The sequence below is a fragment of the Diadema setosum genome, chromosome 3, assembly GCF_964275005.1.
Source record: "Diadema setosum chromosome 3, eeDiaSeto1, whole genome shotgun sequence".
Taxonomy (NCBI): domain Eukaryota; kingdom Metazoa; phylum Echinodermata; class Echinoidea; order Diadematoida; family Diadematidae; genus Diadema; species Diadema setosum.
Window position 1 is genome coordinate 25,023,812 of NC_092687.1, and position 13,693 is coordinate 25,037,504.

Genomic DNA, 13,693 nt, shown 5'->3' on the forward strand with positions numbered 1-13,693 from the left:
GTCCATATCACCCGCAGTCGAACGGACAAGCAGAGAATGCCGTCAAGATTGTCAAAAACCTGATGCGGAAGTCCAAGCACAGCGGACAAGAAGTCCTTCGAGCTCTACAGGTCTACAGGAGCTCACCACTAGAATGTGGAAAATCGCCAGCAGAACTGCTCTTCAACAGGCGAATCAGAACAAATCTGCCTATGGCCGAAAAACTACTTGACCCCCAGCACATCAATGCTCGCTCGGTGAAGGAAAGGAAAGAAAGGCAGAAACAGAAGCAAAAGGAGCATTTCGACAAACATGCTCGTGACCTACCCCACCTGAAAGTAGGAGATCATGTCAAACTCCAAGACATGAATACCGGCAGATGGTCACAAGGTGGTGTCATCAAGAAAACACTACCACATCGGTCGTACCTGGTCCAGACAGAGACTGGCGAGATTCGTCGCAGAAATAGGCGTCATCTTCGACCTGATCCTAGACGAGGCCAAGACGAGCGACAACCAGCGCAGAGGTACGATGACGACGACGACAACGTCAACGCCCCGATGGTAGACGAGACTACACGAAACGCGACGTCTGTGAAATCTACCCGAAGTGGACACATCGTGAAGCCTCCCATCCGCTTAGATTTGTAAATAGTGAAACTAGAGATGAAGAACTTTTCGCGAATTATTAAGACCGCTCGAGAAGAACTTTTCGCGAATTTGTTAGAGTTAATAGTTGAAACATGATGGACTCTAATGATAATGTATAGACAGGATTTAGTTAAAATACGCGAATGATTAAATACGCGCACTAAGAAGCAGTGAAACCCGGTTGTCGCATATGAACTCTAATCATTGAACTCAAAGAACTCAGTTTTGAAACTACAGCAAAGATTTTTGAATGCTTGAAACGCACATGCATGAAACTCAAAAGAGTTAAAGTAAACTCTGAGAGGTTGTAATGAATGTGTATGTAAATAGTCGATAACAATGTTATCTCCTTTTAAAGAAAGGGAGATGTGTTGATATACATGTATGTTTGTAAAGTCTTTGCAATGATGAGTCTGAGCAAAGACTAACCTGCCAGCTGTAGCTGGATGTAACATGATATGCCCCATGTGCAAAGGACACACTGGAAGAACCAGTTGAATAAAGGCACTCACACAGTTCACATCAGCCCAACAATGTCTCCTCATTACTAAGAATCCTCCTTTCCAACTAAGGCATATAAATGCCAAGACAATTTCCAGTTGGCATCGCCAAGGACATGGACTGCATTCAAGAGATACCAATACACACTTTGTACCAGAATCGAACAATTAAGCACCATCAGATCCATCCCAGAAAAATGTCAGCTCTGACCAACTTCTCACTTATTATTACTTGCCTATGGTGCCTACAGTTGTTTGTGCATGCAAAAGCAATTTAGTCTATGTATTCAAATTTTTGATTATTTATCACTCAGCACTATCTCCCCACCACAATTCGCCATGTTATGATTTGTCTATTCTATAGCTATTAAATATTCTATGATATCGTAATAAGCTTTGATATTTCTTTAACAATAATTGTCATATTTTTTCATGTGAAAGATGTACATGTAACAGCTTTATTCCTCCTTCCAAATGTGATTTGATTTCTGTAGGACCATCGCGTAGATATTACTGTAATATCGAAATGAAAGTACAATCACAAACATGCACATAATAACAACTCATATCATACTGATTTTTTTTTTTTTTTTTTTAGCACTAAGACCTGCGTTATCAGAGATTCACTAATATTAGGAGGAAGTTGGCCCTCTGCTTTAAGCCATTTCCATCTAATGAATGTTTCAGAATGTATTTCAATATAAACTGTATTGTGTACAATTTTCTCATGTTAAAATCGGTTTGACAATTAATTTAGATCAATATTTATTTTACCAAAGACATCTTGATTTGTACATTAAATTTTTTTTTCGAGGAAATGTAACCATTGTATTAAAGGACGTGTTCATTATCAATGAATTTAAATCAATATTTATTTTACAGTATCACAGACATCTTGATCATTCTGTAAATTTAAAAGTTTTTAATGAAATTTGACCATTGTATTTAAGGACATGTTCATTCCTTTTCTTTTCTTTTTGGATGTGAGATATGGAATGATTTTGAAATAAATATTGCTGCATTTTAATGCAGCATTGTCTCAAGACTCACTTTTTTTTTCTCTTCTATGTACTGGGATCTCATATCATGAGGAAATCATAATATTATGCACACTAAAATGTCAGCATATATAATTGGAAGTGAAATTATATTCATAGTACTACATGTACTTGAATATCATTTAAGTCTGTAGGGGTCTGTAGGACAATACACCTTTATCATTTGTGTGAACAAGTACAATCCATGTTTGTGTGTGTAGATGTTTCTGTGTAGAAGATTAATTTGCATCTGTTTCAGGGTCCTGAACGTATATTACATAAAAAACAAACAAACAATAATGTGAGACAGACGTGTGGCTAAGTAAATGTTTTGCTTGTTATTTCTGATGAGCAAGCTGATAATTGAGTTTTACCCAACAGAATGATCATGAATTATGTCTGCCATGCATGTGGTCTGGTTTAAAGCTGTAAAAGAAAATCTTTATTCATGGCTTCAAATGTACAGTATCCATCATGGCAGCTTAGAAAGAATGAAAGTTAGGTCATTACAGTCGTGATTGCGACATGAATTATCACAAAGAATAGCAAGGCTTGGATGTGTGATTTTGGTTTTTGTTTGTAGTATTGGAGAGTAGGAGAGAGGGTTAAAGCGTGGCAAGGGAAAGAGAAGAGGTGGAGGAGAGCATGAGAAGATGAAATGAGAGGAAAAAGAAGAGGCAGGCTGCAATGAAAAAGAAATAATTTCATAAGCTCCACCTCTTTCACAATACAATATGTATAACCACTTTTTGCCTGATACAAATTAGATACAAACTGATCAAAGATAATGTGTCCTAAACATGGAGTGGGTTTTTTGATTGTTTGTTTGTTGGTTTGTTTTTTACATCAAAGGAACACTCGTCTGATGCCTGAAGCGTAATTCATGTGAAAAAACAAAAACAAACAAACAAACAAACAAACAATCTGCAGAGGAACCTCCCCCCTCCCCCACCAGTGTTTCATCATGCATGTCAAAACTAGACCTTGGACGTATTTGTACTACATCTTATGAAATTATGACACTGCATAGTTGCATTCACACAAAAATATGCACGAAATCACTCGTTTTATAGATAAATACCATGTAACTATGCATACCGCATAGACGCGCGTGTTATAAGAATAGGATACGACGGTTCGGAGGTCGCACTCTCGGTACGCGCGTTCAGCAAACTGACGTATCACCCCGATACGTCAGTTCGGATGACCGCGCGTACTGAAAGTGCGATCTCCGAACCGTCGTATACCTGTTTTTGGACTCTTCCTGTGCGGAGGCCTTTCTTTTTGTGAACGTAGCATTAGTTTTATTCATAAATGATTTTAGATACATATATTATACGAATCGTCTGGAATTTGCCTTTCTTTTCATATAAAAAGATCGGGAATAAAAGCAAGAAATTTCTCCACACTAGACTTCAAAAGACCCCCAAACTTCAAACGCGTTTTTCTCGAAAACGTGTTCTCGCGCACCGTTGACATATACGACGGTTCGGATGGTCGCCGACGAATTATGTTGGTCGATCTAAGGAGGAGTCAAATGACTACTTAGTGTTTTGAGGACCAGACATGCAGCTTTCAGAATGTGCAGCAATCCCGAAGTAACTTTCATTTGGACAAGGACCCCCCCCCCCCAAACTGTATGTGTGAGTCAACTCAACGCAGAGATGTCTTCAAGTCATCATTCGCGGCCCGTCTTCACTTCATGAACTGAGCGCTCCAACGAGATTCGCCATCAGTTAGCATGTTAATTCGACCGCGAGGACTGTATCCGTGAGCATTTTGCGCAAAAAAAAAAAAAATGAATGGTAGAGACTCAATCCCCTTCATTGAGTATCAGAGTGGACTTTTATGTGAGTACATCCTTAGCTCTGTCATTTGTATATGTATAATAGCTCTTTTTATTTTGCATGGTTAAAAGAGATCAAACTGGTTGCTCTGATGCATGACTTTGAATAAATCTCAACACCAACAAGGTGATTAATGTAATCCAATGTGTACTACATTGTCTTTGTCACTGCTTTGACGCCCACATACTTAGTTTGTTTAATGTTTCTGTGTGATATATCCATTTGGATGAAATTATGTATTCGGGGTGAGAATAAGCCATCCTGACAAGTGACTGTATTCTACACATACACAATAACACCCCCCTTACATGAATACGGCTACACACTATGATATAGATCAAGCCACATTTGACTACCTGTAGATCATCAACATGTTGAATAAATGAAACATTGTTCATCAATGTATATCATTCAACTCCAACTTCAAAGATACATTTGTAGTTGTAACAGGCGAACTTCAAATATCTGAACGCTCTTACACTTTATTTTTACTTCTGTCAGTTGCTGTTTAAATTAGGAGAGTTGTAAAACTGATGGTCACTGTGCAATTATTGAGCACAAATGGACTAGTCATTGTTTGACGCGTAGTGCTGCTATAAGTGGTCGACCTTGTATGAGTTGATTTATCAGCGTTCTTCTGCGGTGCGTGTAACTGACACCCAGCGACGTCCTGGTATGCTTTCTTTTCGTGGTCGATTGGAATGTTTACATTTAAAGCAGGGAGGTGGGGAGAGAGATTCCACTCTTTCTCTTCCCACCTCCCCAAACCGGAAGATTGCACTGTTTGCTCACATTGTTTTGTGTACGGTACGGTGTGTGTAACCGACACGCAGAGACGTGGCGAAACGAAATTTGACTGCTGACCTCTAACCCTGCAAAATAACAACTGCTGACCTTTAACCCTGCAAAATAACAACTGCTATTGCCTCGCAAAACTACCTCGTATAGGTAATGATTATATAATATTGACTGGCCTCGAGGGAGATACCAGAAAATATTGCCCAAACTGAAAGAATATTGCCCGAGTCGAAGACGAGGGCAACATTCTTCCAGTGCGGGCAATATTTATCTGGTATCTCCCTCAAGGCCAGTCAATATCATAATTATTACCTATCCCCTAGGTAAATTAAGAAAATATGTGAATACGGCTATACACTATGATATAGATCAAGTCACATTTGACTACTTGTAGATCATCAACATGTCGAATAATTGAAAAATTGTTCGTCAATGTATATCATTCAACTACATATGTATTTATAACAGGCGAACTTCAAACATCTGAACGCTTTTACACTTTATTTTTACATCTGTTTAAATTTGGAGAGTTGTAAAACTAATGGTCACTCTGCAATTATTGAGCACAAATGGACGCGTAGTACTGCTGTAAGTGGTCGACCTTGTATGAGTTGATTTATCAGCGTTCTTAAAGTGTCTGCGGTGCGTGTAACCGACACCCAGCGACGTCCTGGAATGTTTTCTTTTCGTGCTCGATCGGAATGTTTCATTTAAAGCAGGGAGGTTGGGAGAGAGATCCCACTCTTTCTCTTCCCACCTCCCTATGTAAAGTGAATGGCGAAAACCGGAAGATTGCACTGTTTGCACACATTGTTTTGTGTACGGTACGGTGTGTGTAACCGACAAACAGCGACGTTGCGAAAACCGGCAGAGGCGAACGAATATTGCCTGCTGACCTTTAACCCTGCAAAATAACAACTGCTGACCTTTTAACGCTGCAAAATATCAACTGCAATTGCCTCGCAAAAGTATCTCGTATAGGTAATAATTATATAATATTGACTGGCCCTGAGGGAGGTACCAGAATATATTGCCCAAACTGAAAGCATATTGCCCGAGTCGAAGACGAGGGCAATGTTTTCAGTGCGGGCAATATCTATCTGGTACCTCCCTGCAAAATATCAACTGCAATTGCCTCGCAAAAGTACCTCGTATAGGTAATAATTATATAATTTTGACTGGCCCTGAGGGAGGTACCAGAATATATTGCCCAAACTGAAAACTGAAAACATATTGCCCTCGTCTTCGACTCGGGCAATATGTTTTCAGTGCGGGCAATATTTATCTGGTACCTCCCGAAAGAAAGGCCAGTCAATATCATAATTATTACCTATCCCCTAGGTAAATTAAGAAAATAATTATGTGAATACGGCTATGCACTATGATACAGATCAAGCCACATTTGACTACCTGTAGACCATCAACATGTTGAATAATTGCAAAATTGTTCATCAATGTATCAAGCAGGGAGGTTGGGAGAGAGATCCCACTCTTTCTCTTCCCACCTCCCTATGTAAAGTGAATGGCGAAAACCGGAAGATTGCACTGTTTGCACACATTGTTTTGTGTACGGTACGGTGTGTGTAACCGACAAACAGCGACGTTGCGAAAACCGGCAGAGGCGAACGAATATTGCCTGCTGACCTTTAACCCTGCAAAATAACAACTGCTGACCTTTTAACGCTGCAAAATATCAACTGCAATTGCCTCGCAAAAGTATCTCGTATAGGTAATAATTATATAATATTGACTGGCCCTGAGGGAGGTACCAGAATATATTGCCCAAACTGAAAGCATATTGCCCGAGTCGAAGACGAGGGCAATGTTTTCAGTGCGGGCAATATCTATCTGGTACCTCCCTGCAAAATATCAACTGCAATTGCCTCGCAAAAGTTCCTCGTATAGGTAATAATTATATAATTTTGACTGGCCCTGAGGGAGGTACCAGAATATATTGCCCAAACTGAAAACTGAAAACATATTGCCCTCGTCTTCGACTCGGGCAATATGTTTTCAGTGCGGGCAATATTTATCTGGTACCTCCCGAAAGAAAGGCCAGTCAATATCATAATTATTACCTATCCCCTAGGTAAATTAAGAAAATAATTATGTGAATACGGCTATGCACTATGATACAGATCAAGCCACATTTGACTACCTGTAGACCATCAACATGTTGAATAATTGCAAAATTGTTCATCAATGTATATCATTCAACTCCAACCTCAAAGATACATTATGTAGTTGTAAAAGGCAAACTTCAAAACATCTGAACTCTCTTACACTTTATTTTCACTTCTCTTTTTAAAGTTGGAGAGTTGTAAAACTAATGGTCACTGTGCAATTACTGAGCACGAATGGACTAGTCGTTTGTCGCCTAGTGCTGCTGTAAGTGGTCGACCTTGTATGAGTTGATTTATCAGCGTTCTTCTGCGGTGCGTGTAACTGACACCCTGGACGTCCTGGAATGTTTTCTTTTTGCGGTCCATCGAAATGTCTACGTTAAAGAAGGGAGGTGGGGAGAGAGATTCCACTCTTTCTCTTCCCACCTCCCTGTTTTACAGTGTACTCCTATTATAACGACCACGGTTATAACAAAATTCTGGATATAACGAAGTAAAAATTTGGGCTGCAATGTCATCCACTATATGTATTTCTATTGTTTATTTGTCCAGTTATAACAACATTCCGATCTAACGAAAGAAAACTGCCGGTCCCGAGGATTTCGTTATAACAGGAGTCCACTGTATATGTAAAATCCCCGGATGCTCGTGATATGCTCTGATGTCGCCTGTTGAACTCCCGACCCTGCATAATACCAACTGTAATTGCCTCGCAAAACTACCTCGTATGGGTAATAATTGCTGATATCCCCGTCACTGCTACCATCATCATTTAGAGGAACTGGGAATGCATTGTGAAAGGATTCTTCCACTTGACGTGGATTAAAAACTAAGCGACGCCTATTCATCCATCGAGTGATCTCGCCTAGCACTGGACGAATTTGGAGCACATCGTCCTCGTTATTCTGAGCAGCAACAACATATGGCTTCTCATCAAACGTATTCTGAAGTTTATGACTTTCAGCAAAGGCATCTTGACGAACTAGTACTCTATCCCCAACTGTGATGACGGGGATTTCCTTTTCCTTTAATCTTTGTCTTTCCTCTTCTTTCGCAGCTGCTGCATTCTGTCTTTGAGAGACAATTTTGTGTGCTCTCTCGATCAACACTTTCTGCTCCTCTACATAGTCTTGACTCCACTGAGCCGGCAGCTTGTTCAGTAAATGGTCAATAGGCAGCATAGGAGGCCTAACAAACATCAGAAAATAAGGCGTCACTTGGGAAACACGATGGAGAGCTGTGTTGTACATGTGTACGACATGCCGAATCAGCTCTGGCCAGCGCCTACGATCTTTGCGTTCTAGGGAAGCAACGGACCACACAATGTCTTATTGAAACGTTCACATTGGCCATTACCTTGTGGGTAATAAACAGTTGTACGGGATTTCTTAATGCCGCATAGCAAGCATAGCTCCAGAGCAAGGGCATTTTCAAACGATTTCCCTTGGTCAGAATGGATTCGTGCTGGGGTACCTCAATGAGCAATACATTCATCACGCAAAACCTTCGCCACTGATTTTGCAGACTGATCATGGCAAGGGTTGGCTAGGGAGAATTTGCTGAACAAGTCTGTCAGTACCAAGACATCTTCATAACCGTTCCGACCCTTATCTAGTTTCAGGAAGTCTACTGCTATGACCTCTTGAGGGCGGAAGGCTATGAGGTGACGTTGTGCAGGTCGCACAGTTGGGCTTGGGGGTTTTGAAGTGACACACCTCAAGCACTTTTTGATGTACTTTTTGACATCGTGGGCCATACCAGGCCAGTAGCAACTTTCCTTCAGCAGATTCAACGTCCTCTCTACCCCTTGATGTCCCCACTGGTCATGAGTCAGATTCATTAATGTTTCTTTCAACCCTTCTGGTATCAACAGTTGATATTTTCCACGAATTTGATTAGTGACTTCCCGATGCTTGAACTCTACATAGTTTGACCACTCCTTCAACCAACCCCGCACTCTTGATGTTTCAAATTCAGCTTGCTGACCAGGTTCCCAGTTATCTTTGCGGAGAGACTTTACAATGTGGAGGGCAGGATCTTCTGCTTGAAATTCCTCATAACTGTAAGAGGGCAACACCGCCGGGACACAGCCTTCCAACCCGGACTTGACATAGTCGGAACCTCAATCATGCAAATCTCGACCCTCATCCTGCACTAATGCAAGTGTAGTACTCGTCACCTCGTTGATCATCACAGACATTGCCTCATCGTCACGTCTGGTCTCCTACTCAATGTATCAGCCACCCGATTTGAGGAACCTGATGGGCGATACTTCACCTCAATGTTAAAGGGGGCTAATTGAGCCATCAATCTCATTTCAGTGTCTCCAAGCTTTGCACTTCTGAGGTGAACCAGAGGATTATGGTATGTTATCACTTCGCAGTGATTGCCTTGTATGTACGAGCCAATAATTTGTCGACAACTGTCGTTTAAGGGCAAGCAGTTCCAACTTTAAACTCGATAGCTCAGCATAGTTCTTCTCCTGACCCTCTAAGTGTCCTATAGGATGAACTCTTCCCTCGTCATCCCTCTGGCACAAACATACCCACCCCATTCTCACCCTACTTTTCCTCAATACATGTTTAAAACTAAGGATGTTTCAAAAGACACTGTGCCGGGGAACTATTACATACGAACAATATATAACAAATCACACAAGGGGACTATCAGCTTGCCACACCCCATTCTCATCCTACTTCTCCTCAATACATGTTTAAAACTAAGGATGTCTCAAAAACGCTGTGTGCTGGGGAACTATTACATAATCTTACTTATCGCCTATGATTCAATGACACCAGCAAAAGCCTGTTCCCCGACAGAACAGAAACGTGTTCAAAGATTTAGATTTATCGCCAGAGCTAGATTCCGCCCCTTGCAACGATAGAGTGATCTCATTGGTCAGAGCGTGACATCCTGGATACCGTTTGGTTGTGCGTAGACCGCTGGCGCTAAGCTTGAATGAACATCATCGCGGAGGTTGCTAGGAGCGTACCTTCTATTGCCAAATGATGAACACTTCTTGCTTCCCCTTGATCATGATTGCGTCGTAAGGAAAACATTGAAGGAGTTTTTTTTTTTTCGAAATGCTAATTTCTTAAACCGCTCAACATGCGCTAATGAAATCATCGATATCTCCGCAACCGAGTACTTTTATGAGTCATGTTATATATGTGACAGTGCACCTCAAAACAAACAAAAAGTCGCCAGATATGAATTTTTAGTTAAGACCATATTCTGAAAGAGCAGACTTTAAGCTTTAAAATGATGTATAACTCAAATCAAATGGACTCTCCTAACCTATCTGAATATTGGAAAGAAAGCACAAACTCAGGAAAAGTGTAAACTGAGAAAAAAGGATCTGAAGTACAGTGTCTATTCAAGCGCTTAATCTTTACCAAACCGTGCTGGCTGTGCAATGAATGGGACAAAAAACAGGAAGTAAACCATCAGAGTAACAACAATGAAGGGATTATTAGATTAAACTGAAATTAAGCATGCCTCATTAACACATTCTGTCCATAATTAATGCCAACCTTCAAAGCAGTAGCGCTATTTTTTCAAAAGTTATTAGAGTTGAAAGTGAAGAGTGTGGACAAGGTTTTTCAGAAATGAAAAAGGGATTCGAAAGACGCACCTAATCACACTATTCTGCCAAAAATGTTCGAGATAAACTGCTAAAAAAACACACTTTCCTGCCCGTTTTATGATACCAAATTTTAGCATAATGTAAAAGAAGACCCGGTCTTTCAGAAAATATGAAAAAGTCAAGTTCGGCTAGGTTGACCCTTTCACTTATTTTCAGTCCTCACGCAAAATCAGTGCGTGCGACTTTATGTTCGTTTTGAGTTGCACGGTCACATATGACATTAAAGAGGAAGAGTAACGAAAAAAAAAATGTCATGTCATTTTCAGAAAATGTTCTTCCCCCGACTTTCAGATCCTTTTGTTGCAGCGGGTCACATATTTATTCTATGTCTTTATACATTATTATTTTTTTTTTCTTTTCACAACGATTTTTTTCTCTCGTTCCCTAAGTAGCCTGAACATACTGCGACTGAAAAGAAAGATCTGACAAGTGCTATGCCGTCACATTCGGAATATCTTGAAACTAAAAGGATGAAATGACGGAAGAAGTGTGTAATGGGCATGTGGCAAAAAGCTAGAAACGTAAAAGTTTCAAAAGAACGTGGAAGCAGTTGAATCAAAACGAGAAGAAACTGAGAAGGGATCGAGCGTCAACACATAGATAAAAATTACACGGACAAACTTACGAACAAACACACAAACAAACCAACGGTAACGAAAACATAACCTCGATCCTCCCTTGGCGGAGGTAAATATCATCACAGACACGTTCATACATCATGTAGTACACGATGAAATATTTACTTACTATTGTGATACACGCACAGTCAGGCTGAAAAGGAGTGTGTAAGAAAGAAAAAAGGCAATATTAAGACTTAAACAAAGAAAGATAAACAAATAATTTTCTAGGGTATATTCGTTGTTTGTCGGAGGAGTAACAATGCAGAGGAAAAGATAACCCTTCCGTGGTTTAAGAGAAGGAGCAAAAATTAATCCCAGTGCTTTGTCGGCAGATATTAAGGCTTACACTACCCTAGACCAGTACAGCCTAACTAAGGTGATATTGTTTCATACGAAACAGATGAAAACGATGCAAATACACATGCATTATTACTGCTATTTTTTGTTATGGAAAAGTCATTAGAACTACGCTCTGAATCCGGTTCCATGCCAGGAGACCTAGAGCACGTCCTGTGTACAATAATTTCCTGAAGGCAGTGTCATATTAAAGTGCAGTTCAGCTAACAAAATAACATCATCGTGATTGGTAAGCCCGTCCAAATTCACTAGAAACAGTAAATTATTTAAAAAAAAAGACACTGAAAAAATAACAACCCACTCAATAACCTGTTCATACTCAGCATAATTATTCTACTCTCATTCTGGCCATTTTTAACTCATTGTCAAATCAAACAACGAATTTATTTATGTTATTGATCGGGTGCATGTATGTGTATATCATTCTGGTGTAATACCGTTGTTTGTATCTGTGTTTGTCTCACCTTCTTGACACACGTTTAATTCTACTTTGCAATAATTTCATATCTGCTGGTTATCAAAATAAATGAAATTAAATAATATGATATGAAATAGTATTGCCAGTTTTCTTATTAAGACATCAGATGTTCACACTAGTGTACTTTGACAAATTAGGAGAAATATGTAGGTGGCTTTAACTATTCAATTGCTGTCATTGATAATGATGACATGATGAAAGTGAACTGATTAAATAGGAAATCATTATTAACTTGGAATTTGAAATATGAAAGATTAACGTTAGAACTGCTGGTAAATACAGTTGAACGGTTAGATTAATAACATAAATCGAATGAAGAATGAAAGCGTGGGGCTTTGGGAAAAATGTGGTCATTATCTGTTTCTTCTGATAAGGAAGCGAGGAATGTGCCTATCATATTAAATGCACATCGGTTACCACGACGTGGTCTCTCGATTTTAGAAAAGGGTAGGACAAAATTTAGATTTCCGTCCCAGATTTTCTTTGGGAAAAATGTGGTCATTATCTGTTTCTTCTGATAAGGAAGCAAGGAATGTGCCTATCATATTAAATGCACATCGGTTACCACGACGTGGTCTCTCGATTTTAGAAAAGGGTAGGACAAAATTTAGATTTCCGTCCCAGATTTTCTTTGGGAAAAATGTGGTCATTATCTGTTTCTTCTGATAAGGAAGCAAGGAATGTGCCTATCATATTAAATGCACATCGGTTACCACGACGTGGTCTCTCAATTTTAGAAAAGGGTAGGACAAAATTGAGATTTCCGTTCCAGATTTTCTTTTGAGCAATCAGATTTTTCAGTTTTTCACTTAAAGAGAAATCTAAAAAAGAAATGTTGATCACTTTAGAATGATGCTTTCATCATTTGATTATAAATTTAGTGTTATAGCACTCTCTGAGATTTGGTTTCAAGAAAATACAAATGTCAAATTTCATAATAGTGATAACTGTGACCCTGCATCAAAAAACGAACAAAAATCGCCAAACACGGATTATTAGTTAAGGGCATATTCTTAAAGAGCAGACTGTAAGCTTTGAAATGATATATAGGTCAATTCAAATGGACTCCCCTAACCTATCTAAATACTTAAAAGAAAGCATACATACTCTGGAAAAGTGTGAACCGAGAAAAGAGGCTCTGAGGTACAGGGCATTTTCAAGCGCTTAATCTTTCCCCAGTCCCACTAGCGGTGCAATAAAAGGGACAAAAGACACGATGTAAAGAAGACCTCATTATCATTATCATTAACGGCAGAGAAAACAAGTATCATAGCGGCACGGACAACAATCAGTCTTTTTGGGTCATAAATTCACTACGTCACTTTCACTTTGTTCTTATTTTTGCACTTAATTCTAGGGACAATTCATTGCTCAAACTCAACACCCCAGCAGTAACGCACAGTACCGGTAACTTACAGTAAACGCACCACATGGGACTACATAAAAGTCGCGTAATTTCTCCAGTTTCTCCGCGTTTCTCTTTCGTTTATGTCTGCTGCTTTTCATTCCTGATCCTTTTGGGGGATGGTGTGTTTTGTCAATGAGTTCTCTTTCATTTTCATCCAGTGCTTGTTCAAATGCGATGAGCTTTTTCAAGATATTTATCAGATTTCCCGTGGTGATTTTGATAGAAGGCAAAAAAAAAAAAATCCAAAAGC